Raw genomic sequence first — 6,434 nt, 5'->3', positions numbered from 1 at the left:
AAAGAGTTGGACACGACTGAGCAATTTTCACTTTCAGTTGCATCTCTACTTAGTGTATATATTTTTTCTAATTTTTTGAACATATGAAAAATTATCATATAACTGTTCAGTCCTTGTCTACTAATTCTAACATCTGTATCAATTCTGTGTTGGTTTAGTTGATATATTTTCCTTCTCGACATGGGTCATATTTTCCTGTTTCTTTGCCTCCTTAAGAAATTTTAACAGGAAACTTAACGTCATGAATTTTACTTCATTTCATGCTGGATAGATTTGTATTCCTATAAAAATTCTTGGGCTTTATTTTGGTATACAGTCAAGTTACACAGACACAGTTTGATTCTTTGGTTCTTGTTGTTAAGATTTATTAGGTAGGACCAGCATGGTGTTTAATCTGGAGCTAGTTATTTTCCACCATGGAAGCAAGATTCTTCTGAGTGCTGTACTTAAAGTGCAATGAATTATGAAATTTTCCTGACTGGCTCTTAGGAACAAGCACTATTTTGAGCCTCAAGTCTGCTCAGTGTGCTCTTCCTTTAGTCCAACTCCTGTTCTCAGCCTGGAGTAACTGTCTCACAGGTTTATGCTGATTTTTATTCTGTTGGGTTCCTCTGTGACTGCTCCTCCTTTCTGGTACTCTGCCTGTGAATTCTAGCCACCTTGGACCCTATCCTCTGCCTTCTAATTTCTGGGAGTCTTCCATGGTCTATTTGGGATCCCCCACCTGATGCTGCAGCCTGGAAGTGTTTTCAGGGCATAAACTAGTCAGTTACAGTGTTCATCTTATTCGTCTTTTCATCTCTCAGGGCTCACTCTTCTTTGTTGCCTGATGTCCAGATGTACTCAAAATTTTGTTTTATCTTTTTTTCCAACAATTAACAGTTATTTCAGTTGGGAGGTAAATCTAGTCCCTTTTACTCCATTTTAGAAATGTAAGGCTACATAAATATATTTTAAAATGGAAAAAATGTATGTTCTTAGAAGAATGCTATGCTATCACTCACTCAGTCATTTCTGACTCTTTGCGACCCCATGGACTATAGCCTGCCAGGCTCCTCCGTCCATGGGATTTCCCAGGCAAGAATACTGGAGTGGGTTGCCATTTCCCTTCTCCTCTTAGAAGAATAGAACTTACCAAATTCAACTAAGCAACTGGGAAACATAAAGAGATATTTAGATACTAAATAAGTTGAACACAAATCTGTGCATAAAGTAATATCTGGATCAGATAGTTTTATAGGCAATATTTATAAATTATTTAAAGAGCAGATAATTCTAGTCTTCTATAAAATGTTCTAGAGAATAAACATGAAGGAATGTTCTCTACTTTATTTTGTTATACTAATATAGCTTTGACACCAAAACCATTCAAGGATAAAATGAGAAAAGAAAGTTTTAGACCAATCTTGCTATTAACTCAGATGCACAAATTCAAAATCTATCAAGGTTATCTATTTTAAAATATGAAATCTAATTATGTCATTTTTCTGCTTCATATTGTTCAATGGTTTGTCACCATATTTAGAATAAAATCTAAATTCCTTACCATGGCTTACAAGATTTGTTCCCTAATCCTCTTGCCCATACTTCCTCCTTTTTAATTATAGTGTCCTTCTTATACATCTAGTTCTTTTACAATTCAAAGATTTTACACTTAACTCTTCCCCGACCCCAGCCAGCTTCATTGCCTAGATCTTCATATGCTATGCTCCTAACACCATTTCTTTTTATTTTTTATTGAAGGATAATTGCTTTACAGAATTTTGTTGTTTCCTGTCAAACCTCAACATGAATCAGCCATAGGTGTGCATATATCCCCTCCCTTCTGAACTTCCCTCCCTCTAAGATTGATGCAGAGCCCCTGTTTGAGTTTCCTGATCCATACAGCAAATTCCCGTTGGCTATCTATTTTACACATGGTAATGAAGTTTCCATGTTACTCTTTCCATACATCTCACCCTCTCCACCCCTCTCCCCATGTCCATAAGTCTATTCTCTATGTCTGTTTCTCCATTGCTGCCTGTAAATAAATTCCTTAGTACCATTTTTCTAGATTCTGTATATATGTGTTAGAATACGCTATTTCTCTTTCTCTTTCTCACTCACTTCACTCTGTATAAAAACATATGAAACGTTTCATGACTTGTGTGTTATCCTGGCGCAGGGGCCCTGCTAATCTCTGTATCTTTCCAATTTTAGTATACGTGCTGCCAAAGTGAGCACTCTTAACACCATTTTGATTTAAGTTCAAGTATCCCCTCTCTGGGCTTCCCTGGTGGCTCAGATAGCAAAGAGTCTGCCCGCAATGCAGTAGACCTGGTTCAATACCTGGGTCAGAAAGATCCCCTGGAGAAGGGAATGGCTATTCACTCCAGTATTCTTGCCTGGAGAATTCCATGGACAGAGGAACCTGACAGGCTACAGTAGCCCGTGGGATTGCAAAGAGTCGGACATGACTGAGCATGCACACACATTGCCCCTTTAGAAATTTCTTTCCTGTTCACCTTATCTCAAGTATCCTCCACTTCTGCTGTCCTGTTTCTCTCTCTTCTTCCTTTACTTTATCTTCTTCAAGGAACATCCTTATTACTATGTGGTTAGTATTTTTATTTATTTGTCTCTCTCACTCTTACTAGTATGTAAGTTCCAAGAGAAAAGGGACTTGTTCATTGTTATATTCCCAGCATCAAGAACTATGGTTGATTCATAATATGGTTTAAGTAAAATTTAGGTTGAATTAATGGATATCATGTTGTTGTTGTTGTTTAGTAACTCAGTTGTATCCGACTTTTTGTGACCCCATGGACTGCACCACGCCAGGCTCCTCTGTCCTTCACTGTCTCCCTGAGTTTGCTCAAATTCATGTCCACTGAGTAGTTGACCCTATTGAACCATCTCATCCTCTGTTGTCCCTTCTCTTTTGGCTTCAGTGGTTATCATACCTCCCAAATACTTGTTTCAAGGTTAAATATTGTAAAGCTATATTTTTTCTTTACTTAAATGAATTAATATTGTGGGATGTTGGACTTCTCAGGCATTCCACTGGTTAAGAGTCTGTGCTTTCCCTGGTTGGGGAACTAAGATTCCACATGCCTTGGGGTGTGGTGAAAGGAAAAAAAATAATAAGAATAAAAATAAAAATAAAAAAAATATTGTGGGATGTTGTAGCATAAGTTGGTTAAGTGGAAGATTTAACTGTAACTTATGGTAAACTCTGATTCTTGAGAATTAGAGTAAACCATTGTCTTGAATTATTTTATGAAAATTTTCAAACATGCAAAATGGAGAGGATGATAAGCCACATACATTATATCCATTATGTATTTTAAATAATTATTGTGTTTTTGCCCCATTGGCTTAATCTACTTTCCTCCTCTCCTAAAGTGTTCTAAATGTACTTAAATATATATAATGGTCATTCTTTCTTCCATAGTTCAATGAACCTACAAATACAGATTTTTTTTTACCTAACTACAATGACATTATTCATATATAGTATAATAAATAATAATTATTTGGTGCCTTCTGATACCCAAACCATCATCAGATGTCTTCAATTGTCTCAAAAATATTTTTACATTTGACTCATCCAAATGAGGACTCAAAAAAGAAGTCAGCAGAGATTTAGTTGTTCAGTGTTTAAAAAATATCCAGAACAATCTCCCACCACTTTCCCCCATGATATTTACTTGTTTCAAAGGTTGGGTCAGTTGTCCTGTAGGATGTCCCCTCTGGGTTTGTCTGCTTTTCCTAGCGGTGCCCTGTCACGTATCCTTCTGTCTCTCACAATTCCTGTAAATGGACGTTAGTTCTAGAGCTGGGTTAGGTTCAGCTTTTGCCTTCTAGGTCAGAATACTTCATAGGCGATGCTGTGTGTTTTGTATTACATCACAGCAGGTCTGCTTGTTCAACTTTTACTGATGCTAAGATTGATTACTTATTTCAATGGGTGATAACTTGATATCTTATTTGTAAGTTCCCCATCAAGTTCTCCTCTAATCACTTCACCCATGATGATGTTCGGCTGAATCAAACATTTCATGAGGGGTTGCAAAAGGATGGTTTAAAAATTATTATATTTCCTCATTCATTGACTTGATATTTTTTGAAGAGAAAGATGTTTCCTTATCAACTAAAGCAATTTGGTTATCCTGAAATTAGGATAAACGTTGAATCTGTGTATTTTATTTGCCAGTCTTTGGGTTAAGAAGTCCATGCCTTAACTTTCCTACTTGTGCCTCAAGGGTCAGGTTTTTGTTTTTGATGTTGTTTTAATTTTCCTTTTCTTTCTATCATTAAGAACTATGAGTTTTAAAAAAATTCAATGTGTTTGAATCAATTGCTTTCAGTAAATTTTTAGATGCACAAATTATCCCATTCTTAATCAAAAGGAGTCACTTCATGTTGGTTTGGGTGCCCTTTGATGATGACCCTTTTGTCTTAGTTTCATCTTTAAAAGCTTTTGGTTTTTGTCATGAAAAATCTTTCTGAACTTGAGAAAAGTTTGAATTATAGATTTTTCATGAAGTCTCTTCCTTCCAGGTACGCATGGGAATTTGGACTAACTGTGAACAAAATGTTGCCAAGAAGATGTCCCTCTGGATTTCTTGTAGTGACTCATCTGCACATCAGCAATAGAAGTATTAGTATTTTCAATCTTTTTTTCTTCTGTGTGTTCAATGTTTTATTCAGTAGATATTTATTGAATGCTTAATATATTCTCTGTACTATTCTACTTGCTGAATAAACAACAATAACCAATCAAGTCAGACCTCCCGTTGATGTGAAATTTGCACTCTAATAAGAGAGATAAGAAACTAATAATATAAATAAATGAGTACATTATGTCTTAAACTGACAAATGGTAAGAAAAAAATAGCAGATAAGAGAGATAGAAAGTATGTGTATGAGAGTCAGTGAAGGAGTATTAAATTTTTAGATAGTGTGGCCAGAGCAGGCTTAATTGGGAAAATGGTATTTGGGTAAAAACGTGAAGGAAGTGAGGAGGCAAACCACATCAAAACCCAGGAGAACGTTCAGCCACAGTAACATGCACAGAGGTTCTACAGTAGGAACACGCTCAGTGTCACCAAGGACTGGCAAGACCAGTGTGGCTGGAACACAAGACGTAAGGGGAAGCAGGCAGAGGGGTCAAGAGTGATGATGTGAGCAGACCATGCAAAGCCTTTGGGTGGTCATGAGAGTATGTTTTTTGCTGATTTCTCACTACAGAGTGTCATTGGTCAAAGGCTCCCGTGGCTGTGTGCTCAAATCCACTGACGTTTCCTAGGGCTGCTTCCTTCGATGGCCAATAACCCTTATGTCCATTTCTTGGAGAAAACGAGGACTTGTGATGATGGACACTGGCCAATGAACTTGTCAAAATTTCTTTAAACTGAATTGAAGTCTAGGGTGCTTCTGCTATGTCTTCCTTCCATTTCTCCATTCCTTCCTTAGAGAAGTAATTGCTTCCTGGTCTGATGGGTCTCTCAGATCTCTCTAGTTCCCTTCCCATTCTCTCTCACAAATATTTCCCCCAATAAAACTTTTGCACTTTTTTCAAGATTATTTTTTATTGTGGACTAATATACAAATCACAAAATTTAACATTTTGGACATTTTAAAGTATTCAGTTCAGTGCCATCAAGTTGTGCAGAGTCAGACATGACTGAGCACATGAATAGGATAGATAAATAATGTCCTATTCTCTACTCCCCCTGAAGAAGTGAAGTGAAGTCGCTCAGTCATGTCCAACTCTTTGTGACCCCATGGACTGAGCCTACAAGGCTCCTCTGTCCATGGAACTTTCCAAGAAAAGCCGCATTGCAGGCAGAAGCTTTTCCATCCCCTGGGCACTGGTAATCACCATTCTACTTTCTATTTCTTCAGATTTGACAACTCTAGGTATCTCACATAAGAGTAATTATAAAGTACTTGTGTTTTTGTAAGTGGCTTATTTCACTTAACATAATGCTTTCATGGTTCATCCATGTTGTAGCATGTGTAAACATTTCATTATTTTCTAAGGGTTGAGTCATATTCTATTGTGTATGAACACCATGTTTGTTTACCCATTAACCCACTGATGGATACTTGGGTTTCTTCCACCTTTTGGCTATTGTGAAAAATGCTTCTGTAAGTATAAATGTACAATCTGTTTATGTAAATGTCTGTTCAAGTCCCCGCTTTGAATTCTTCTGAGTATATACCTGGAAATGGAATTGCTGGATAACATGGTAAATCTATTTTTATGTTTTGAGTAACAACCAAACTATTTTCCATAAGGATTGTATTGTTTTACACTTTCAGCAGTAGCACATAAGTATTCCAATTTCATGACATCCTCATCAACACCTGTTATTTTCTGTTTTGTTTTTTGATAATAGTTATCTTGTGCTCAGTTGCTCAGTTGTGTCCAACTCTTTGTGACCCTT

General features: G+C 36.8%; 1 non-coding gene across 1 annotated transcript; it reads right to left on the bottom strand.

Moving 5' to 3' along the window:
• Positions 1-2,118: 2,118 nt before the first annotated feature.
• On the bottom strand, positions 2,119-2,223 carry LOC133253514 (U6 spliceosomal RNA). Its single transcript, XR_009738310.1, has one exon. It is a non-coding gene; the product is annotated as a U6 spliceosomal RNA (small nuclear RNA).
• Between the last annotated feature and the right edge of the window lie 4,211 nt (positions 2,224-6,434).

This window comes from Bos javanicus, chromosome 8, assembly GCF_032452875.1.
Source record: "Bos javanicus breed banteng chromosome 8, ARS-OSU_banteng_1.0, whole genome shotgun sequence".
In the NCBI taxonomy this organism is placed as follows: Eukaryota; Metazoa; Chordata; class Mammalia; order Artiodactyla; family Bovidae; genus Bos; species Bos javanicus.
The sequence above is the reverse complement of the archived record's forward strand: the minus strand, read 5'-3'. Positions and strand labels throughout refer to the sequence as shown.